The sequence below is a fragment of the Ochlerotatus camptorhynchus genome, unplaced genomic scaffold, assembly GCF_037179485.1.
Source record: "Ochlerotatus camptorhynchus isolate MF236.1 unplaced genomic scaffold, CSIRO-AGI_Acam_v1.1 ptg000434l, whole genome shotgun sequence".
NCBI lineage: Eukaryota > Metazoa > Arthropoda > Insecta > Diptera > Culicidae > Ochlerotatus > Ochlerotatus camptorhynchus.
The window spans coordinates 4919334-4945601 of NW_027040920.1; the positions used below are offsets into that span (position 1 = coordinate 4919334).

At 39.6% G+C, this 26268-nt stretch overlaps 1 protein-coding gene across 1 annotated transcript in view; it reads left to right on the forward strand.

Annotated features, from left to right (window-relative positions):
* LOC135711676 (cyclic nucleotide-gated cation channel alpha-3) overlaps nt 1-26268 on the forward strand; it is a 484096-nt gene that overhangs the window by 434320 nt on the left and 23508 nt on the right. The window lies entirely within an intron of this gene.

The window sequence follows — 26268 nt, forward strand, 5'->3', positions numbered from 1 at the left end:
GAAAAATTAGTGAGTAACCAGCTTTAAATTTACCATGAAAGCACTGGATATGGTGTCAAATAACGTGAGAAACACGGAAGATTCTTGAAGGATTAAATGTACTTAGGTGGAACACATTTATGATCGAAAATCTCCTTATGAAAATTATCCGGCTACAACCCTTCGAAGTCAACCAGTCCGCACCCGTCGACACCATTAGAACGCAGCACGAACGAGAGAACGCACTGGAACTATAGCAGCAACGGCCATTCGCTCGATTTCCAAAATTTCTATATCTGCAAATCAGTCCATTCCTAGGATAACCACACAACACTCTAATCGTTTTCGTCGTCGTCGTCGTCGTCATGCTCCATTGATGTGATGTGATTCAGAAAAAGTAGCCTTTCGGGTCCGTACGAACCCATTTCCAGAAGCATCGACAAACGTAAAACCATCTCTTTGGTATCCTTTCTGATCGTTTGCATAATCCCATTTTAACTGACCGCCCTTCTTACAACCCCAAAACCGTTCCGTATATTCTTAGACTACGCAAAACCCACCCGACTCCCATCGAATGAATTCCAGTAGAAAGACTTCTTTTGTACTACTGTGTTCGTTCTTATTGTAGTTATGTTGGCTTTTCTTTCGTTTGTTGCTCTTTCGAGAACGTTTCGGACGTCGACCCATCCCGAAGCTCCGAGTTCCGTTTGAGATCCAATCTACTCCTGTGCCTTTTTAATCTATTATTTATAATCATGTGTATGTTCGTTACTTTCCTCTGTATCAATGGTCTCTCTTGACTACTCTTTATCCGTTGAAGTACGTTGAGCCTCCCCTCTAGAATTGATACGTAAACAAGTGAATGCCCGGATATGTACTACTAGTAGCGCTACGTGTAACCTAGATAGAAGCCCTAGAGCCGAACTAACAACCCGAACTTAATCGCAGTTTAACTTAGAGGAAAGAGCAAAATCACATTCTCATCAAAGTATCAATCAGATCTTAATTAAATATCTCTATATATGAAATGCTTTGCTTGGCTATAATACCGTACCATAAAACGAAAAGAAAACGAAAATTTCATTCGATGTTCTTAGCATATAAGTCGTATCCATTTCTTTCTCATGTTCGTTTGATTCCATTAATTTTTCTTTGTGTAAGCTCTTTCATGTGAACTTTTCCATTTTTCCGTGCGTTGGTGTGTTGTTTTTCTACATCGTTTTTTTTTTTTCATTTCCTATTGTTATGCGTATTCTCCGAAATCATTGTTCTCTGAAAACTTTCGATACAATCAATTTAATTTCAAAGTGAATCCCATTTCTCCATTTCTAATCGCTGGTTTGGGTTCCGTTTCATTTTTCTTCCGCTCAGTCTTTGTTGTATTTCCCCATGCCCGTGAAAAACCCCGTCCGTAGATAAGCATCGATTTCAATTATACTTTTCATATTTCATTCTCATTTCCTTTATCTTTCTACTGTCATCTCCATCAGCTTGGGAAAATGAATCTGTCTTTCCCGCTTTTCATTTTTCCTTCAACAAAAAAAAACCGACAACAAATTTTCGCTATCTCTTAAAATCCAAACGCACATAAAAATTGGCATCGTCATCTAGTTTTCTATTTTATTCCCTCGAAGCATGGTGGAGAGGTCTACACGAAAAGCTCAGACAATTATTCCGACTGCACATGGGAAAACAACCATGGGTGAAAAGAGAGGGTGCTAAATCTGAGAACTTTGCGAAAATTTCCCACCGCAAGCTCCGCCATTCCATCGAGTGAAGGAATATCACTTCTGCTTGGCTGGAACACACGACGACTTTAAAGCCATCAAAGAAGCAAAAGCAGAAAGTCCATTTCCGTCCGCGCCGTTGGATTGCCGGAGCATGAAAGGAAAATGTTCGCTTGGTTGGGCTCCACTGTACCTATCGTGGCTCGTCACGTCAACCGGATGGGTAGTAGCAAATTGAAAGTTTCCGAGTTTTGCAACCGTTCGTTGGCGGCCAGCGTGGCGGTGAGAACTTTTGCGCTTTGTGGCTTGTAGCTAAGCTCGGCAGAGGGTAATGCTGTGGCCTAAAATAGATGGAGCCACGTGATAAATGGGGCAACATTAACTGGCTAGTCTTACGGGGTTGTGATAAATTAATTTACATTTGAATTTCGGGAAGCAGAATTCGTGTGGCTAGACGTTCCGAGAACTGAGGCGGTATGCGGTGAGCTGAATTCAAGGAACATGGACTGACTCTGTGTTGAGATTATAATAATCTTTCGGGGCATTAATATTACTTTTTTGGATTTAAATTCCAATAAAAAGTGGTGTGAAAGTGTAAGCGCTTATCTGTTGGTTTGAACGGATGGATTACAAAGGCTATGCTAGCTATATTTATCCTATGCCTTGGTTAGCCAGATCAGCAGTCTAGCTGGACAAAGTTGTAATAACTTTTCAAAGTGACATTTTGGCGATTCAGCGCTATCTGAAAAGTTGCTCATCTATGCAAGGGCTACATTGTGGATCATCAGTTCCAGTTAAGTTGCTGAAACCATCTAGACTGAAATCGACGATCCACAAGCTAGTTCAAAAAATTGACTTAAAGTACATGTTCTACGATTTTGGTCAATTTTGAAGTGTACAATGCTTTTATGTCTTCGGAAAATTTTCATAAAATTCTACGTTCTACAACTTTGCCTCTATGATGCAAAATAAAAAAAAGTAAGAGGTTGTATCCAAGACACGACCGTAGATTTAACGAAGGATTACGAAATGTTGTTTTGATGTCACAGAAAAAGTAAAGAAAATATTAAATTGATTTCTCAACTCGTTATCAGTAAAAAAAGTTCGATAGATTGAAATTAGGAAGCAGTTTGAGAGTTCTTTTTTTTTTGAGGTGATCTGTCGGTGTCCATGTAGCCAATCCTGGACGATGTGTCTTGGATACAAGCTCTTACTTGAAGTCTTCAGTTAACTCTTTTATCATACATTTGTGGTCCTGAAGAGGACCGATGGGTTGAAAGCTTGGAATCCAGTTTAGATCAATGCTGTGGAATTCCTTAATCGCGTTCTTGGAGATGATAGCGCTGCACATGCCTTGCACCTGGATCGATTGGTGGATATTTTGGTGACCACATGTCGTGATGGTTGAGTAATGCTGAGCTATCACGGTGTTTTACACAGATAAGGCTGGCAAACGGTGACGCACTTGGCATAGATGGCCCACAGCGGCTCACGACGAACAACTGAAATCCTATCAGTAGCGGTGCAACTTCTTCCTCCTTCTTCGGCGAATGAACCGCTCAGTGGTCTGCAGCTCATGCTTGCGGGCAGACTTTCGTCGTGTATTGGAGAACAATCTAGCACTACTGCTGCTGATGATGATGATGCCCACTGGACACCACCACTCACCACACGCGGTGATTGAATAAACAAGTTCGTTGAGACCGGAGTGAACTCGATGTTTAAATCTGTGTTAGGGAAAGTGCTTTTCGTAGTCAATCGGTGATAAATTTCATTATTATAGCAACAGTTGCATATTCGTGTGATTTTAAAAAGTGACCCTTTGAAAATTGATAAAGTGTTCATTTAAGCAGATTCGTAGATGACATTTAAATCGACTGGATTGCTTAGAATTTATATCCATCCGCTATTGAAAGAGTTATAAGTGGTCAAACTCTGACCACTTTTCGTAACGCGGTTTTTTGAAATTCTACCCTCAATATGTTGGTGAAAGACTTAATCCTACGTCAAAAGTTTGTATCGCTGCGCCATCTTTGCGGCCAATCCTCTAACTATTTATATCCTCAAAATTGTAGCCCCAATTAATTTAAGAAGCTTTTCTGTACGCTGGGGTAGTTCAACGTTTTATGGAAAAATACAAACTTGACCTCATCAAGGGAGAACAACTCTTTTTTGGTTCCATTTTGGGTCCCAAACAATTATGCAAAACTTGGGAACGATTGGTTGTAAACCAGCTTTCCGCATTGAATTTTTGATTTGTGTAAAAATTAGTATGGGAAAACTACTTGCTTGCTTGAATCATGCAACTAACCACGTCAAAGTATAGTCCAGAAAGTGCTTAACAATCTTTGTCCAGGGAAGTACGGTGCTAGCATCCCAAGTAACAAAAAATTCTGACAAAAGGCTATTTGTGGCTTAAGCAGCTTGGTTGAAGGTGGTCTATAGAATTCAAAGCAGCCTCATTTTTAAGTCGTTATAAGAACTTGAAAGTTCCGGTACCGACATTAAAGAGCATTCTAAGCAGCTTCTGGCGGAACTTGAACGGAACTTTTAGACAAAAAGTAAACAAAAGGTGTTTGTCCTCTACACCAATTCTACATTTAGTTCGCACTTTTATAAAAGTTAATTCTAAAGTCAGGTCTTTATGAAAGTTATTTCTAAAGGCAGGTATGAACGTGTATTGATTTATCAGCATTAGTAGTAGTATTGAAGCTGTTTGAAGAATTAAACCCAGTCCTTCTGCGTGAGAGGCCCAGCATGAACCGCTTCGTCATCTGAAATATATTAAAGTGAACTGTTGTCCCGCCTACTGTTGGAGTTTTAGCCAGCTGACTGACTTGAATACGAAACACAACACCTTGATGAACTGATGAATAAATTGGTGTTTGCCAGCATGGTTTTCCAACCCACTTGTGTCACAGTGGTTAGCGTTCTTAGTTCGCATACCAAATACACGAGTTCGAATCCAGGAAATTGCTCTTTAATTATTTTTATTTTAGGATGCACTGCATAAATATAAGAATTATGATTTATTTGAGTCACTGATCATTTCATATTTACGTACATTAAATTTTATTACTAATAAAGACTTATGACTCATGCGGGCTATGCCGGACCTTTTAAGAAACTTTCAAGTTACTAAGAAGTTCTGCAGTGAACTTTTGAGATACTTTAAAGTTGCTAAAAAGTTCCGCTTGAAACATGATTGGAACTTTGTTGCGGCCATCTTTTCAGCCTTGTCTGAAGTTCCTTAGAAATTATTAGGGATGCTCTTTGGATTTGCTAGGAGTATGCATAGGAACTTTTTGGGGCCTGAAGTTCCTCGTGCGCTTTCTATAGCTTCTAAAGTAGCCAGAATGTTGTGTTAGAACTTTATATGCACTTTATGAAACTTGAAAGTGGGTTTTATCGTTGAATGCGGAACTTTTGGTTGCTTAGGAAGAAAGTTTTGTCGGAACTTTATTTGAACTTTATGGAACTTGAAGGTTCTATCGGAACTTTATTTGAACTTTATGGAATTTGGAAGTGAGTTTTATGGTTGAATGTGGAAATTTTGATTACTTGGGATCAGGGTGCCTTCCATAAATTTTGGTTAAAAATAAATTTTATTCAATTATGAAATAAAAAGATAATATGGAAATATTTCATTTGCGTAAGCAACAAGAAAAGATTGTGAAGTTTGTGTTTTACAGATGATACCTACAAATTTTGCTACATGAAAGTCGAAATTAGCGATTTTGTCATTGATCTCACCCACTCTTCGCTCTTCACTCTTCGCGAAGAGGCGATCAGAAGATTGCTCATTGTGACTCTGTCAAAGCTAAATTTTGAGGAAGGCACGAATTGGGTTGATCATCTCCTTACCAAACTCCTCTGTTGGGGAAGAATGGTAAGGGGTATTTCCATGCCACCACTGGCAAAAAGGTTGATCGCCGATTTGCGGAATCAGTTCTGTCGATTGTTTCACACTGAAGTCGCCATCTGGCGTAAGCATCTAGTCGATAGGTTTGGAAATTGCAGCTATATACCGCTGTATGATGATATGTTGTATTGTAATCTTAGAAAAGGTACACGACGTTAGGCATACGGACGTTAGGCATAAAGGACATTAGGCATAATGTACGTTAGGCATAATCTATCCGATGAATTCCAGAAGGATAATAATGGGGACCGTCTATTGATTGCTGACTTCGGTGACAATAATGAAAGAGCCTAAATTTTTAAAACTCATGAAAACTTGCGGCGTCTTGGACAGGCAAAATATTGGGTTACAGATGGTACGTTTGCCACAGTTCCTTGTTTGTTTCGGTAACTCGTCACTGTTCATGGAAGTATCGCTCCCTGACATTCGCAGACGGTTCCGCTGGTTTTCATTCTGATGACAACTAAAAGTATGGCAGGAAATCCTGGAAGCAGCAGGTATGTTTATTTGTTATTGAATGAAAAACCACAGATTTCCCCATTCTTCATTTCATGAGTTGTTCTTTAAAGAAAACCTTTTGTTCTTTGACAATTGCAATATGTGTGTAAGAATATATTACAACAAATGTGTGATTTTTTTATTTCTAGATGCGATTGATTTCAAATATAGTTCAAAACTATGCTGAGTTTTCATTACCAGATTACTTAACCGCTATCGCTAGTAATCTTGGATCTAAGTAAATATGTAGCTACGTCACTTATGATATGATGAATAATGGATTCTAAACTGTGCTTATTAAATAAACTATATTTGTTTAACTTGCATCATTTTTTATTCAACGGCTTAGCCTAATTTAAGCATTGTTTACCATGCGCGAAACAAGTTTCTAGAGTTGCACAGCAGCAAGGTATTTTATGCCTAATGCCATTATGCCTAACGATTATTATGCCTAATGACTTTATGCCTAACGCCCATTATGCCTAACGCCCATAATGCCTAACATCCGTATGCCTAACGTCCGTATGCCTAACGTCCGTATGCCTAACGCCCATTATGCCTAACGCCCATAATGCCTAACATCCGTATGCCTAACGTCCGTATGCCTAACGTCCGTATGCCTAACGCCCATTATGCCTAACGCCCATAATGCCTAACGTCCGTATGCCTAACGTCCGTATGCCTAACGTCCGTATGCCTAACATCCGTATGCCTAACTTATTTATGGCTAATGGAGAACTTTCTCGACATTCTCGAAAATCTAACCAAGGTGAAGTTTCCTGAACTTCTTCATAATTCTTTGCTCTTCAAAGAAGTTTTGCGACGTTTTTCGATTTTCTATTTAATCCATTCAACTTGTACAAAGATCGCTAAACTACTTTAAATGTGCTTCTATGAAGCTTTCCAAACCATTAAGAAATTCATTTATTTTTTGTTCCTTGAAGTTCTATAAAAAAAAGTATGCAGTTCCCCAAACTATTTTAAATTCAGAGTTGGTTAGAAATGCTATCTAACATGAAGCTTTAGTGCGATAATTTATTAGCTAGAGAATGATCATATAAGAGGGTAGGTGGATAGTTCCGTTAGAGTACGGCAGTATGAAAATTGAATAGAAGCTGAAAATGAGCGAAGGGCTGCGACAGTACAAAATCAAACGCACACCTTTTGCCTAACTCATACGATGTACGCGGAGATTTGAAGTATGTCTTCAAATACACAGGCAAAAAGTATACGCCCGCCTTTGCTCATTACTGTCTGTGGCTGTGGAATACTTCTAGCGACGCAATCGATGATGTGTTATAATGCAATTCTTATTTACCCAACTATTGTGTTGTTCCTCTCATCATGACCAACGTGGTCATCTCAGAGAGAGCAGTAGGGTGGTTTTGCGTGCTGTACCATCATCAGCATTGTTGACAGCTACTCCCACCTTGAGTTGTTACATTCAAAGTGTTTTTTATATTACTTCATACGCGAAGTTTGCGAGTTGGTTGGAAATGCTATCTAACATGAAGCTTTAGTGTGATAATTTATTAGCTAGAGAATGATCTTAGAAGAGGGTAGGTGGATAGTTCCGTTAGAGGACGGCAGTATGAAAATTGAATAGAAGTTGAAAATGAGCGAAGGGCCATTAATGCGACAGTTTTTGAAGTTAGACGCACATCTTTTGCCTAACCCGTACAATGTACGCGGAGACTTGAAGTACGCGAAGAACACTTTGAATGACTTTGAATGTATTTTAAATTATTTTTTTCAGAAGTTCTTGAGACAAAAACTTTAAAAAATACTTCTCTTTAAAACTTCTTACTAAACAAAGTTTTGTAAACTTCATAAAATTTTCAAAAATTTGTAGACTGGAACCTTTATTTTTGAACCAAACTAGGGGTTCGTAAATCTAATCAGTACATTAAAAAACTCGATACGTTTTTCAAAATCCAAGATGGCGGCTTCCGGTTACAGTAAATCTGGGAATTACTGTCAAACACCCCACATCAGGGACATTTTTGGAATCGACATGACGTGAAGGGACCGGAAATCCATGTCTGACACCATTTTGAAATGCAAGATGGAGGCTTCCGGTTACAGACAAATGGGTAACATTGTCAAATACCCCACAATATGGATATTTTAGAAATCGAGATGGCATGTAGGGACCGGAAATCAATGTATGGCACAGATTTTGAAATCAAAGGTGGTGGTATCCGGTTATTAAAAAATTGTGAAATGCTGTCACATACTCCACAGTATGGGTATTTTTGGAATCGGTGTGACATATAGGGACTGAAAATTCATGTTTGATGCCATTTTGAAATCGAAGATGGTGGTTTCCGCTTACAGAAAACTGGAAAGTGCTGTCGAATCCCCCACAATATTTATGAGCATTTTTGTGATCAGAGTAATATTGTGGTATATTTGACAGTAATTAAAAGTTTTTCTGGAAGCCTTAATTTATAAATTGTACGCTAACGCACAGTAGTAATGAGTAGTAATGAGTATATAATCAGAAACGTCATAAGCAATAAGAAGACAACTTTGAAATTGTGATGGCTGTATCGGAAATACTTTTAATAAGTGGATTATTTGAGTGCCTTTTCAATCAGGCAAAAAACAAGAAAATTTATTTTTTAGATATTTGGAAAATATGTTAAACATATTGTATACAAAATCAATTCGATATCAAAGGTAATAAATACCCTTAGCTACCGAATGGAAACAGTATTAATAGTGCAGAGCTGGGTCTGTCATTATCATTTACCATCACACGCAAGGAGTATCGCTTCAACCCAGTGCAGATGAATTGCGTTTGTTTTGAAAATCTTTGCTGTTTCGTACGAGCAGAATGAACAAATGAGTTCATTATACATCAACGAGTACACGTTTGTTGATATTATCCAGTGCTTGATTATCCAACCCAAAATTGACAAAATCGGAAATGACAAAATGATTATTTTGAATATTGTCGACTCCAGAGTCTAAACCGGGATTTTATCATCAGTTCACCTTGAGGCAATATTTTGCCATCGGTTTATGTGTACAAATTAACACGACACGTGCTTCAGCGCTATATTTGAGTAAAATGAAAATAATCTTTTGCATATGATCCTCAAAATCATCCCACCAAGATGAAGACGAATATTAATATTAATATTGACAACAACGGAGGCGATAATGAACATCCAGCCACGAATGAAGAAAACAAATGTTGACTACGATACTCATAGGTTGCCTTGATCAAGAGAATGTTGTTATTTCAAAATTCAGATTCATGCTGTAGTTGGTCTATCTGTTAAGGTTGTCTTCATTTTCAGCTATGTTGAGTGTAGAAGGAATGATTTATATTGGCACCGGTACAGAGAGTAAATTTAATCATTATATTCTACTATTAAAGTTACCCGCATTATCAAAGATACCCTGTTTTACGGCACTGTGATTTTGTCAAATGAGCATCTAAAATCATTGCTAACGCCTCGTTTTTTGTATATGGCACCCATTTTGGTTCGCGTATTCCCCACAGAATGGAAACAATTTCTTTTGCTGTGGTAGGCGTCGTACACGTGGCTTCTCGAACTATCAATGTTTCATTTTGCTTCTTGTCATCACGAAGTTTCATTTGAGCTGCATAGCAAAGCTCTCTTGCTGTGTTGGGCATTTTAAGACGTTCAGAATGATTCTTGATCCAACTGAGGATTTTTTTGAAGATCTCTGATCTTGAGGGCAACCCTTAGCTCAGTCGGTAAAGGCGCAACTACAAAGCTGGAGGTGGTTGGGTTCGATTCCCGGGAATTTTCGGGTTGGAAAATTTCTCTAATTCCCAGAGCATACCTAGAGTATAATTGTACTTGCCACACAATTATACCAAGGCAAAAATGGCACAGGCATCGAAAGCTCTCAATTAACAACTGTGGAAGTGTATCTAGAACACTAAGGTGAGAAACCGCAATAAGCTAATATGCGATAAGTAATAAGCTTGAAATGCGAAGAAGAAGAAGGTATTTGAATAACTGCTGAGCAACCTGGTATGTTGAGAAAATATACAAGGGTTGATATGTGAATTTTTGGGTGGTTGATAATCTTAAGAATGATACCAGATCATGCTGCCCAATCAAAAGGGCATAACAAAATTCTAACACAATTATATCAATGGTTGATATTGATATCAATATGTTTTATTTTGATTTATTAGTGTAAAGTGATCTGTGTGAAATTTTTCCTCATATTAGAATTATAACAAATTCTGTTATAATTACTATCAATTCATAAAATATGTATTAATGATTCCAAAACATAAGTCTCCACTATTTTTCTGTTTCTGAGTGGCGATCATTAGAGGCATCAAAAATGTGAAAAAGAAATGGCATAACCATTGCCAAAAATATGGCAAATTTTATATCTAATATATAAAAACGGTTGTTATAGATGTATATTTTTGAACGCGATAGATTATATCTAATTTTGAAATAATTTTGAATTACGTTCTGATACATTTGTTTTTCAAATATCTCCAGCTTTTATAATTTGTTATACCCTTCTGATCGGGTGTAGTATTGAACAAATATCCCAAAGAGTTTTTGGAGATGTATAATCACCTGGCTTTGGAATATTTTCTGAGCAACCTGGTGTTTGAGAGGATAACTGGGAAATGTGATTTGAATTGTTGGCTGTAGGGAGCAGTTAATGCATTTGGAACGTATAATATAAAGGTTAATGGTACATTGGTTTAATATTTCTGCTGTGATAATCAATGACTCACAAAAGATACTTATTGCAATGTAACGTCTCAACAACAACATGACATTATTTCGCAGAAAGGAAGACGACCGTCTCTGATGCCACAAACGATACAATCTGCAACATCGAATAGGATTGAGCATGTCTAATCCTTTAATTTGAACGAGAGGAATTAAATGAAACGATCAAAAGATTTAAGGCAAGCCGGAGTCTAGGAAGACTCTGACTTTCTTCTTCCATCCGGCAAAGACTGCAACTGAAACGAGCACATTGCAGCAGCAGCAGTCTAAAGTTTTCGCATGGCTGTCTTCAAATGACAACCTATGGTCGGATCTCACTGTCTATATGCTTTCTCCTGTACACAGAAGAAAAAATCGGAATATTTCGGATGTAATCTTGTTTTTCTTTTCACGCAAACTAGCGACTTGCATTCATGCATTATTTGACACATTTCATTAAACGTCTCATGAATTACCATGATATGTAATGTAAAGTTTATGACGCTTCATTATAATGATTTAAGAAATTCACACTGCTTTTTTTTTAACTGTGTAGGTAAACTATTTGTGGTTCAAAGGTGACATCAGTGCTGGAAGCATTCCATCCATGACCGGGGCATGGCACATTTTAATTGAATCCTTTATGCTGCTCCTCTTCTATTACGGTGGCAAGATTCTGCAACTGGCTGGTGGTGTGTTGCTGGTGCTAAGCAGGGAATTGAAAGTCGGTTTTTGTGTTTGTGGCTTTACTGGCAGTTTTGCAACAAATGGATTGCTATGGATGTATATGAAAAAGATTAAGCCACTCTCTTTGGAAGTTGGTTATAATTTTACGGAGCTTTGCAACCCAAATTTAAGTGTATCCCTTTAATTTGAAAATGTGAAAACTAAATTAAAAATTCCATACTGAGCCCAACCGGCGGAAGTTTCAGTGCAGTGAACCGGAAATTAATGGGGAATTAAATTTACATTGTTTAAACCGGTTCTGCACATGTGGTGGAATGAATAACACGCTTTGTAACATGTTCATGTTGCAGCAGCTGTTATGGTCGAAAGGGTTGAATTCTCGTATTAGCCTCTATCCTTTTCCTAATTGATCAACCTCCGCTTAAGAACTGTAACCATGACCGACACTTCAAAAGGTAATCTGCCACCATTCCATGGGACAGCCAATACCATCCACTATAGGCCTGCGGTCAACCGAAATGGGATTGTAGCCCAACATTGTTACGGCTGCCTGTGCATCTTCGTACGGGGATGACCCACACCATTGGCCAATGGGGCATGCAATCGACCTTCCCCAAAGTTACGTCACCTGCTTCGAGCAAGACATTCACGTCGGCGTAGCAGAAGTAAAAAAGATTTACTGGAAATTAGGTTAAATATTTTATCTTCCCAGAATCGAAAACATCCACCAAGGTTCAGCATTCCAACTCTGGTACTATAGCACTACAGCGTAGGCTTGCAGTCCCTCAAACAGAAAGCAAACAAAAAACCCGGACCAAGAATGAAGCTGGAAGCCCAAAAATAAACTTTGTTCAACACTTGGTTTGCCTTCGGTAAACCGGTGGTCGGTGCATTCACAATGGTAGATGGCGTGGCAAAAAGTAATTGGAGTGCAATATTTCACCCCATTCTCGATGGTTGGTCAACTTTTCCCTCACACAGATGAACTTTCCGGGTGGCAAACTGACACACACACACACACACACGTACGTTACACATGTGACTGGCAGAGTGAAATATTAGGCAGGAGGTAAAACGGGTACTAAATTTAGGGGGATGGGGGATGATAGGGTTGTTTGTAGGAGAAAGAGTTTGGCAAATTGCAAAACCACGTGCAAAATGAACTTTTCTCTGTCTGTTTCGCTCTGTCGGTAGTCGAACTCTTGGCACACTTTATTTGGGAAGCAAATTGGCGTGGAACGGATGGGACGAACTGGAAATGGGTCTTCTTGCTGGAGGGTTTTTGGAATTATAAAATTACCGGGACCATATAGACATGCAGGGGATGGAGTTATAATTTATTATCAAATCATTTTGATTTAACTACATGGCGAAGGTAATTTTACGCTTTGGTGGTGATGATTACCGTTATCGGATTGATTTTAAATTGGAAAGCCACATTGTTGCACCTGCGGATGATGGAAATAAATAAACGAGCGCAAACGTGTAATGGTAATAATGTTGTAGCACTGCTCGTTGATTCGCGTGGAAAACAGTTCAAATTCATAGTTGCAAATATTCAAAGAAGATGATCAAAAGCCTGGCTACAATGTTAATACGGAAGTGGGACATTTCGCTGAAGGACGTTTTGGCGACGACCGTTTCGCCGAAGGTTATTTTATCGAATGGGTCATATCGCCGAAGAACAAGCCATTTTCTATGGGTTTGAACTTTTTTCAAAGCTCAGTTTAATTTGAAATCAGTCTCGAAAAAAAAAATTAGAAGGATCGATTTTTTCAACCTAACTAGCTATTCAAATGTAATCCTTACTTCTTTTGAACATTAGCACTTTTTTAGCGTTTTACTGATTTCGTTATTTTCTAAATAATCCATGTTTATGATTTAAGGGAATGCTTCCTTCTTTTTATACATGAGCAGTTATATCGAATAGAACTGATTAAGTTAAATATGTAACATATTTAAATTAATAATATACATTATAATAAACATATAGATATACGCATCTCAATATTTTCCTATATGTATTGCTTCACGATACAAAATCTAATGAGACGGGCAATCAACAAAATGTCCTTTTTGACGAAATGACACAACTAACAGTAGTTTGTAAAAAATCAAATATTATATTTATAGGAACGCTTTCTTCTTTTGAACATGAGCTGTTCTTTCGAGATTTGGTATTTTCTTCAAATAAATATTGAAAATTTCAACCCTCTAGTCATTTGGTCTAGTAAATATTGATCCGCTAGTCATTTGTCCATGCACCAGCATCTTATTTTTGAGTTTTTGTTTATGGTTGAATATTATTGCCTCTTTGTTTTGGCTACGTTTGACTTTCATTGAATGAAATGCTTTTTTTTTTTTGAGACGAAATATTTGCGTCTTTTCTTTAAAAAAATCTTTACTACTTTTATCGGCTTTCAGGCAGATCTTGAATTAAAATTATATTGAGCTTATTTCAACCAGCATTTCTTTGTATTCATATTTCTAATCCAATACATATTCTTATTCATTTTCTATCAATATCATTAACACACATCAATAGAGCGCTTTACATTGGAACATCTATTTTTTAAATGCGTTCCAAAATAATTCGGCGAAACATGATCAGTGATTTTGTGCCTCAGATCATCCCGGCGGCGCCTACTGGGATTTAACCCAGGCCTGCTGGGGCGAGAGGTAATCACGCTTACCACTACATTTTGAGTAGTTTATTGCAGTAGTGACATTTTTTTCGCAAGGAAGATATACACTCAGATAAAAAATACATCTTTTTTATGTCTTGTTAAAATTGATGTACAACTATGGAAACATTGTTGATGAAGTCATTTTAATTTTTTTTTCGAAGACGACTATTTTCTATCCTCAAGTGGACGAAGTTCTAGGGTTAAAAATGATTTATTACCATAACTTTTCATTGAATTTAACATTGTTTAATGTTCTACAACGTTGTTAGTGTTTTAAAAATGCATATTTTTGCAAAACAAAGTAAATCGCTATCTCTTAGTTTTAAGGATTTAAGTCTTTTCTTTTACCACAATCTTTAAGGGGGTGTGACTTCCGGACAAAAGGCGCTTATCGAATCTTGACGTCGTCAGCAACCCGGTATTTCTGACATTTTGAATGTTTTGGTTTGAAATCACAAGGATAAATCGGTCTAGCGGTATTTCGGATTTAAATCTATAAGTGAACCGAAAAGTTACTGCTGGTCTGAGTTTCTCTGGTAAATTTAATTGGAGGATGTTCCTGCATAAACAGCCAACCAGCACGCAATGTTGTGAACAACTTCAGTTACAAGTAGAGTTCCCAATTTTTTTACAACAATCAAATGTCTACGAGATTGTGCCGATGGATGTGTCCAAGCTGTGCCGATTCTATTTGTGACACAATGTGCTGTGTGACTTACCCCTTGGTTGAGGTTGTGTTTCAGAAATGCAATCGAAGTGTGCCGTGGCAGGTTTTAGGAGAGTCTGCTTTCGGTCGCTTCCAACGACGAGTTGATTTAGCCGGTGAGGGCCTGGCGATCAATGGCGTAGCTATAAAATGTATCTAGTGGCGTCTAGGGAAGGGGGGGAGGTCTGCTGTTGTTGTTTTACTTAGCTCAACAAATTACGTCAAGGCAACTTGTTTTTGGGTACATTTTTTCTGTTACCAATGTACGACATTGAGGCTTGCTTTCATTTTAATGGTGAAACAATTAATTTAATTATAATTATTTCATAACTCCATTGGGGGAGCCTAGAAAACTAACTGATTTTGAGCAGGCAAAGATCGTTTGTACATGCTTTTTGTAATAAAATCACATAGCGTCCAGATCTCATAAATTTAAGCATCTTAAACTTAAGAAATTCTCAAAAGTAGGTAATTCAATGAATTTTGTAAGTATTTTTTTTTTGATTTTAAATATGTTATAAAATGTCTAATATAAATGTCGTACGTAACGTATGGCTACGATATTATCGGTTCTGGGAGTACCAGAGTACGGTTTGTTGGAATATAATTACATTGAGGTTACCATACCATACTGACAAGATATGATCATTGAAATCAGGTTGTCTGATGACATATGGTCACATCGGCAAGGTAAGATATGCTTAATGAAAACAGTTGGAAATGAATCTTGTGACACATGACCACATTAACATCGGTTCCTGAAATCCGGTTCTTTAGGCCATAGTCATACTTGAGGCAAATGAATCATACTGCATATCAGTTGACGTCATTTCAAACTGCACACACGACCTTTCTACGGTTACTCTGGTGGAATACAGAGCTGTGTAACCTCCACAACAAACTTCCCAAGGCCCGCAAACGGTTTTTCATCTCTAAATCCGAGGACAACCGAAATACTCTTCGTTCAATCGAAACTTAATACAACACGAACTACTGGCCGCTAGCTACAAAGAACATGTTCAACTACACAGTCAAACCTGAGACAAAACCCATCGAATTTCTGAAAATTCGTGGAGTCGCAAGGGATGCGCAATCGCCTACCTAACACAGTTATTCTGGATGGCGTAACCGCAACATCGCTGGAAGGGGTCGGAAATTTGTTCACTGCGTTTTTTCAAGGTGTTTATGGTGCAAGGCAAGCTCACCTTCCCGCTTACAGCGTCAACGATCGACATGAATATGACTTAAATTTCCCCTTACTGCGCTTCACGCCAGATGATGTTCATACTGTTTGACCAATCCTATTGCATCAAAAAGCCCCAAATTTGACGGAATCCTTCCGTACTTCCTAAAATACTGCGCTCGCTCGCTGGCTTTACCGATTTGCTGTATATTCAACCGTTCCGGACGTTCCGCAGCATATGGAAAACTGCTGCTATCGTACCAATACATAAATATGGTAACTGTAACCACGTTGTCAACTAGACTTTCGAAACCCTAGTGCACGGAGCACTTTACAGTGTTGTTCAGCCTTTATTTATTATTATTATAGTCCATCTGACTTGATAGTCTCAATGAAACACTCAAATCTAAATGTAGTCACTCATTAAAAATTAAAAATTGGCCAACAGCAAACGATGACGAAACATTGAGGCATTGATGTCAAAGTCAAATAGGTCAGAGGCTTCGTTGAATTGATGAATCATGGCGGCAAAGGCACTTTTTGCAGCATAGTTGGTTGCATGTACTACTTCATGTAGCAAGGTTCTCGGACGGAGTGTTCGGGCAGGAGCAAGACGACCTGCGATATTTTTCGTCGCTTAGCAAGAGTATCCAAACCCAGTAAACGACAGCGGTCAGCATACGGTGGTAAATTCAGCGGGTCACTCCATGGAAGATAGCGCAGTGCGTATCTGACGAATTTGCGTTGAACAGCTTCGAATCGTCCACTCCATACAGCTTGGTAGGGATTCCAGACAACACACGCGAATTCCAGTAGTGAGCGTACCAATGAACAGTAAAGGGCTTTAAAACACAGAGGATCACGACATTCCTTAGATATCTTGAACATGAATCCAAGCTGTCGATTAGCTTTGTCGATCGTGGTTGAGAAGTGGCGAGTGTATGTGAGCTTTTCATCCAACATGACACCGAGGTCTTTAACGTGATCGACACGTTGAACTGCAGTTCCAGCAACGTTATAATCAAACAAAATGGCAGTCCTAGTTCGACGGAAACTTATTACGCAGCACTTTGAGACGCACAGGACCATAACATTACGTTCACACCAATCATTAAAGATTTCAAGAAGGTTTTGTAGTTCTAAACAGTCGGCATAGCCTCGAACGACTAGATAAATCTTCAAGTCATCGGCAAAAAACAATTTACCTCCACGTAGTAGAATAAACGTTACATCGTTCACAAATAAAGAGAAGAGCATTGGTCCCAAAGTGCTACCCTGTGGAACTCCTGATCTGTTCGAGAAACAGTACGATGAGTAGTTTCCAATGCATACAGTAACTTCACGTTGCACGAGGTACGATCTAAGCCAGCTGCAGAAGGAAACAGAACTACTAGCAGAACGTCGTGCACAACTCTATCAAACGCAGCTTTAAGATCAGTGTAGATGGCATCCACTTGAAGTTTCTTGCATACATTTTCCATACAGAACGACGTAAAGCTGACGAGATTAGTTTCCACGGAGCGGCCAGGAAAGAAACCATGTTGACATGTACTTATGTAATGCTTGCAGGAAGCAAACAATCTCTCATTTATCAGCGACTCAAACACCTTAGATTCAACCCCAAGCGAGGTAATCCCACGGTAGTTTTGCACATTGCGTTTGTCTCCTTTCTTGAAAACAGGGAACATAGTAGACCGTTTCCATAGTGCGGGAAATTTCTGCTGACTAAGTGACAGGTTGAAGAGCAAGGACAACGGAACAGCTAAGATATCGGAGCATTTTTTTTAGGACTGCAGATGGAATAACACTCGGACCTGGTGAAAATGATGATTTGGTTTTACTCATCACAGAGAGAACCATTTGTACATCTACGGCAAAAACATCCATGTTTACGACGTCGGTTGGCACATCACGGACGGCTCGCTCAATTTCTGCTTGCGATGGGGAGTCATTCGAGAAGACGCCTAGCAAATAGGCTGCATTTGTCCTCAGTTGTCAATGCTACGTCATTGCCGAGAAACATTTTTGACGGCAGTCCAGTTTCCTTCCTCTTAGTATTCACAATCGACCAGAATCCCTTGGGGTGGCATTGCAGATTATGTTGAGTACGAATTACATACCTCTTGTAAAGAAGCTTGTTGTAGTGGCGATAATCATTGCTGGCAATTGAAAAATTTCGCTTGGTAAGGGTACATCGTCGATGAGTGAGAGCACGGAGAGCTCTAGATCGCACTCGTTTCAGGTTGCGGAGAGTAGCGTTAGACCAAGGCGGTTTTCTTGGAGGTTGGCACTTCGGTACTGAAGCACAAACACAGTCGCGCAAAAGGCTATTATAGCGAGCGGCTGCTGTATCGATATCAAGGTCATTCAACACGTTCCAGTTGCTCCGGGACAAGGAACGTCTCAGCAAACGGAAATCGGTCTTCCGGAAATTGAGCCGAGTGGCAGTCATGGTTTCATCAAAACGAATTCGAGATCCGTTCGCGATAGATATATCCAAAGCAGGGTGGAAATTGTCAAGAGGAACGATGACATCAGGCACTTCAACGACGACACAGTCCAGAAGTGCACTTTCGCTAACAAAAACCAAGTCAAGAAAACGAGACTGGAAATTGGGAACAAGGTTTATCTGGTTCAGTCCATGAAAAGCCGTGCCGTCAACAAGCAAGCGGCTGGCAGGAGTAGTTGAAGATGCAATCGGATCTGGAAACGCATAACCCTGGCCTGAGGGTGACCAGCTAAGCCCAGGCTGATTAAAATCACCAAGCAGAAGAAGCACATCCGTTATATCAGCCATGGACGATGCAAATTCTATAGCATCCAGATGAAGCTGCATTGTGGTGCAGTCATGTCGACGTTCAGGGGGAATATACACCGCTCCAATGAGGATGTCCCGCGAAGTGAGGCTGACCTTAACCCAAACCGCTTCAATTGTAGTAAATAGTTCGTTGGAGATTACGCAGGAGGCGAATTCGTTGGAAACAGCGATGAGCACACCACCACCGCGAGTACGAATGCTGTTGGATGAATTACGATCTAATCTGTAGACAGTAAAAGAGTCACCAAACAGTTGCACTGAATTGATCCTCCCATCGAGCCAAGTTTCCGTGAATACATAAACGTCATATTCCCCGTCAAGCGCAGCCAGATAAACATCGTCCAATTTAGTCATGAGCCCCCTGGTGTTCTGATAGTAGACACGTAAACCGCTAGAGGGTTCGGTGCGAGCCGTGTCAATGATAACTTGTCCAGGATCCACACGAGAGAACGGTGAACTATCAGGCAGCGAAAGATCACCTGACGTAGAAGTTGAGGTTTAATAATCACGTTTTGCTGGTTACTTCGAAGGCAAATGCTGTTCTCGGTTTCATCCGATGGTGCACTTGCCAGTTCACGGATATCTACGCCCAGAATACATTGTACTGTACTCTAGTAAGGATTCTAATGCTGCTCCCATCTGGGCTCCGTTCCATACCTCACTCGTTTTAAAATTTGTACGAATACAGACACTGTTCATCAGATTCACACTACGTAATCTGCCATGGCTTGATCCTATGGACCTACCTGACTACACCCTTCGTTTTGCATTGATAAACTTAGAAACGTTGAATGAAAGGCGTAAAATGATTCAGCAACTATTCATTGTCGACCTACTTGGCGGAAACATGGATTGCACTAAATTTCTCCAGCAAATTCATCTCTATGTACCACCGCGGCAACTAAGGGGATCTCCCCTCATTGCTGTACCGGCACATAGAACCGTCTATGGTCATAACAATCCACTAAATTCCTGCTTGAAAGCATACAACATCGTTGGTGTTCATAACGATTCTAAGAATGTTTTTTTAAAAATATAATTAAGAATAGATAGAGTAGTCTATAAGAGACCTCCCTTAGCTCAGTCGGTAAAGGCACAGTTACAAAGCAAGACCATGCTGGAGGTGGCTGGGTTCGATTCCCGGTCCGGTCTAGGAATTTTTCGGGTTGGAAAATTTTTCGACTTCCCTGGGCATAGAGTATGATTGTACTTGCCACACAATTATACTAATGCAAAAATGGTACAGGCATCGAAAGCTCTCAATTAATAACTTTGGAAGTGCATCTTAGAACACTAAGTTGAGAGCACGCAATAAGCTAATGCCATACGCAATAAGCTTAAAATGCGAGGAATAAGAAGAATAAGAAGAAGAAGAAGAGTAGTCTATAAGACTCAGTCGAAGACGAAACAACAATAAATAAAAAATAAAAATAAATTCGAAGGTACTAAATAGTGCGGTACATAAAATCATGCATGTTCAACCGAGCTCAATAAACCGGCGCCGGTGGTGTAGTGGTAAGCGTGACTGCTTTCTAACACCCCGATGGGTCTGGGTTCAATCCCAGCCGAGGTCGGTGGGATTTTTCAGAGGCATAAAATTCTCTGGTCACGTCTTCCTTCGGAAGGGAAGTAAAGCCGTTGGTCCCGGCCCATGAGTGTTGAATGGGTGCGATATCCTACGCAGGTGTGGAAGCTGCCTTTCTGCACATTCGATTACCGTCAATGGATGGCAATCGATGTCCGTCGGTGATTGGCACTAGATTGCGGAACAGAGACCGACGTTAAATAAAGGAAAAAGAAAAACCGAGCTGACTATTATAATGCAAATAAAACATAAATCTGAAGACAGTAGCCACCATCCAGGATCGGATTCAGATGCTCCGGAAGTCATTATGAACTAACGGTTATAGCTTAAATATTTCAAAGTGTGTGGCCGTCTGGGATCTGATCCAGGTTCTCTGGTAGTCATTCTGGACCATTGGTCCTGGCTAGAATATAAAATATTGTGTTATACATCAAATCACGATAGCAAACCCACGTGAATGTTACAATGTCAATAAGACATGAATCTGGGGACCTCCCCTTACATAAAAATTCAAGTGTATGAAAATCGGATGGGACATTGCTGGGAACGAGTTTGTTGGAAAAAAAATCGTTCGTCCTGGTACTTTACGGGTTAAATTTGGTTCGGTCATGAAAGAAAAGAGACCGAACCCATTCCAGACAACCAGAAGTCGTATAACAATGTACAGACATTATCGTAAATTGCTACAGTTTAAGTCAAAATCGCATATTAGAATGGCATACCTCGCATTATGTTTAAGTTAAATCGTATAGAATGCAAATTTCGGACTTATATGCGATGACTCATTTTTCCGTCGTACTGTATCACAAATTTAATCGGATTACATCGTAAGACTTTTCAAAATGGATTTGTTATTACAGATCAAATCGCATATGATGTTAAATCAACTCGTTTAAAATTAAACAAAAATATGCACGTATATGGCCTCCACTTTTGTACGAATAAGCCATTTCTTTGCATTCTATACGACTTGTTTGTTTGTATATATGTTTGTATATCACGAAAACAACTTTGAATATACGTGCATTCTGGTTGTCTGGGATACATTCGGACATGAACGAAGAGGTTTGCTTCAAAGTATACAGTAATGTTAAGCTCAGAGCCGAGGGTGTGCGTTGTCGTACTTTGTCACAAGGGACAGTATGAGTGACATAGGACTAGAGTTAAGAGTCGTGACTGGATGGATTCTTGATTTGGTCGTTTGACAACGAATTGTTGTTTGACAAGTATTTTCTTGTCTTTGACCATATTTCTATGTATCTTGTCGTTCGTCGATGACAAACGCGACAATTCCCAAGCCTGGTCTTGATTCCAAGAGTTCCAGATCTGAAAACGGGCGCATGTTTCCGTCATCGGAAGCAATTGTTGCCTTTTTCCTCTGTTCGGGACCTAGAACCACTGCGACCAGTAATTTGATGTAGTACATCCCGCGTCTTTAGTTTAGTGCATGTCGTATTACTCCATCACTATTGAGAAATGATGAAGTAATTGATTTTTTTACAGTTGTCATTCTTGCAATTATCGCAAGGATCCGACTCTAATTGAAAGGTCCCGCTATTTATACTCTTTGGAGCGTTGGAACACCCTCCAAAGGCACGCCCCTTTGACAGTCAAAATTGGATTGCTTAGAAACAAAATTAAGGAATGACACCGATAATGACCATGCATCAGAACCATAGCCTTCTTATCTTCTTATTCGCATTTCAAGCTTATTACGTAGCGCATATTAGCTTATTGCGTGCTCTCAACTTAGTGTTCTAAATGCACTTCCACAGTTATTGATTGAGAGCTTTCGATGCCAATACCAATGCATGAATTTGTATATTGTGTTTCAAGCACAATGATACTCTATGCCCAGGGAAGTCGATCAAATTTCCAACCTGAAAGATACCCTCGGCCGGACCGGGAATCGAATCCGCCACCTCCAGCTTGGTAATACCGTGCTTTTTACTGACTAGTCTATGAGGCCCCCAGAACCCTAGCCTTAACCACTTCAAACTAGGGAACAACGGATAGAAGATTAGGGATCATATAGATGAAGACTAACTACCCCATTTTTCCTTGTTTCAATATCATCCTTGGTCTTGTCACTATCAACAAGGCATAAAAGTAACAAGGACTAAGTTGTGTTCCTTGGATTACTGAAAAATCCTGTTCCCCTAGTTTGAAGTAGTCCGGACTATGAATCGGTGGTAGATCTTACATCCCGTAACGTAACACGAAAAGGTGATCTACCCACGTTACAGGATAAAAGCTGCTTATCAAATACATTTACGCCGGATTTTTACAGGAAATTCGCTATCATTGCTGGAGCGTTTGCTCTAACTTGGCTGATATCTTTTGGAACAGCAATGAGTGCAGAGTATCGCAACTGGCTGAGGAACATTCCGAGGTATTTGCAGGAGAAGTCCGAGCAATCTGCATTATTCTTGAGGATGTCAAATACAATCAGCCGTTGTAATTTCAGCCGTCTTGTCGAGACTAGTTCCAAATAAATTAGGGTTAACTACCCCATTCCCGGCCTATTAAGCACAACCCACACTTAGTCTTTATTAATCTAGCGTTGCAAAATATTCGTTTATTGTTGAAAATGCAAAACTGCTTCTGGCGGCTCAACTTGGTCTACGGGTTTTCTTGGGCCAATTATCCATTGAAGTGATGCCTCATTGCCTAGTCAGAAAAGGCATGGTATTACCAAGCCGGAGGCGGCGGGTTCGATTCCCGGTCCGGCCAAGGGAATCTTTTAGGTTGGAAATTTTATCGACTTCCCTGGGCATAGAGTATCATTGTGACAATATACAAACTCAGGCATGGGTATTGGCATCGAAAGCTCTCAATTGATAACTGACGAAGTGCATTTAGAACATTAAGTTGAGAGCACGCAATAAGCTAATATGCACTAAGCAATAAGCTTGAAATGCGAATAAGGAGGAGGTTATCCATTGAAACGCCATTGGGATTCTCTGTGGCCTATTGAATGGAAAGAAAAATGAATTCGCGTACGCCTTTTCTACGTTTCAAGTATGCCATTTGCTTTCGAGATCTTATTTTGCGTTCTTCAACACTTCGTCTTGCAGCTATTGAATAGAAGCATCGTACCAAACGTTTGTTTGACACGTTCACGCCCAAAATAATAGATATAGTTGATGTTTGGGCGAATGGGCGATTAGGCCGAAGTAGAATTTTCCATTAGTCAAAATCGTTCCGAATAATCGGGGAGAAGAACAGGATCGTTCCATGATAGATACCCAAGAGCAAAGTGAATGATTTTTTTTTACTTTAAATGATCTATATTTCTTGAATGTGTGAGGATTACATGTGTTACTCATCAAGTGACACAGATGCGTCTTTTCAACTTAAGTTCTTTTTAAATTTCAATTATTATTAATTAAATTTCCTAGTCCTATCAGGCCTGTTTAGAGAATAACCATCTTGGTGGGATTGGTTTAATTTCAATTGGAAAAAGGAGACTACTTATAACTACTATTTACTACATGCACCTAACCTACTATATACAAATCGCTATCAAAGCATGTTCTGATATATTACATTTTTGTGTAAATTTAGTCTTAATTTCGTTAATTTTGGAATCTATTTTGGAAATGCCTGCCCCTTCGTGTAATTTTTTATTCTAGTGTCCAAAGGACGATCAAGTACCATCCTCAGCACTCTATTCTGAGCGACCTGGATTTTGTTCCTGTGAGTCTGTGCACATGATTCCCACAACAAAGCTGCATAGAGGATCGCAGGTGCTATGATTTGTTTGTAGATAGCCAGATTGTTCACCCTTGAGAGCCGGGATCTGGGGCAAATCAGTGAATACAGACACCTAATTAAGGCAGAACACTTGACTACAGTTTTCTCTACATGTGAACGGAAGAGGAGCTTTTCATCGAACAGCATCCCGAGATAGGTTACTTCGGCAGACCACTCAACCCTTGTGCCATCCATGATTACAGTACAAGATGGAGCCGGTTTCAGTTTGGGAGATTTCCGATTGATTTAGATTTTCCACGTGGTGGCATGATCAGCAAAACCGTTAAGGCATCGTTGAAGTTTGTTCGTTATTTCGCGAGGCATCCTTCCTTTGACGGTTTTTGCGGTATCATCTGCGAACAGGAAGAACACGCAACCGTCTCCGAAGGGAGGAATGTTGGAAGTGTAAATGCTATAAAGCAAGGGGCCGAGCAGACTGCCTTGCGGGACGTCTGCTGGGATGGAAAACGTGTCTGAAAGACAACCATTCAACGATACCTTAAACGACCTTTGCTGGAGGTAGTTACAGGTGATTTTAACCAGATGTAATGGGAAGTTCAAGTTACAAAGCTTGTACACAAGTCTGTCATGCCAAACATTGTCAAACGCCTTTTTAACGTCTAGCAAGGCCATGGCTGTGGAATTGGATACAGCTTTGTTACTTCGGATGTTATTCATCACCCGTACCAGCTGGTGATTGGTGGAGAGCCCCGTTCTGAACCCAAACTGTTCCGGAAGGAGAATTCTCAAACGATTGAGAATGAGCACTGTAAGGAGGCTGATTGATCTGTAGCTTGAAGGCAATGTTAGGTCCTTACCAAGTTTGCGGATTGGTATGATTTAGCTACTTTCCAGATGCAGTTCGCTCTATAAGAATCACCTGAGAAGTATGGTCTGGGAACCAAGTGGGAGGAGCGTATTCTAGGATACTACGTACCAAAGGTGAATTGTGGTGCATTGTGACGGATGAACCCAAGAATTGAAAAACCTTTGGCAGTAATAGTGGAGATGCGTTCGTTGAATCGGTGATTGGAATCGTTGTTGAGTGTCTTTTACTTATTTGGACAATTCTCGTTTAATCAATTTTTAGACAAATCTGTATCATACAATCCGGTCACCGAGTGAAGTAAGCATGTTGGTAGTAATCAAAATGACAGCACGGTAGCTGTCAAATTAAAAACACATACACTGGAAAAAAATCCCACGCCTAATATAAAATGTGCATGTTAAATTCACATAGCTGTAAATCTAACCCCAAAATCACATGCAAATTATGCTTCTGATGAAATCTACCAATCTGACCAATAAATTGATTTATTTAGATTTCCGACATAATTTTTCATCATTTTTAGAAAACTTAAGGCACACAATGCGTAAATATTTCGTAATCGGTGGTATAGCACTCGTTAAAGCATTTGTTAAAGAAAAGCTTTAAACACGGTATCTGCTACGCTGCTAAATTTAACTTTCAGTGAACGTTAACCACTTCACAAACATCATTGTCCGGGGATCAAAATCAAAACTGAAAAGCACTCTCAATCAAATTTATTTCGATCGACCCGCCAATGATCGAATGTATAACCAAGCGAACGCAAATCGCGTATGTAAAACAGAATCGAATCGGATGCAAATTGCGTTCGTAAAACTTGCCACTCATCATAAATTGCCCCCGTGAATTTTGCGCAAAGCTCAAACGTGCCCTCTCTCTCTCTCTCTCTCTTACCCTCAACCCCCCTCAATTGAATCCACCTTTTCAACTGCATCGCGAAATAAACAAATTTTGCATATTATTCAAATGTTACGCTATTCCTTCTTCCTTTATATTTTTGCGAACTCACGTATCAGCGGTCCCGGTTACCTTTCCTACCCACCTGCCTTTTCCATTTTCTTCACCCAAAATATTCGATATTGATTTCATTTGTTTGCTTTCCGTCCGTCATGATGTTTTTCTTCTCATACTCACTCACTCACTCACTCACTCATTTCTGCATCC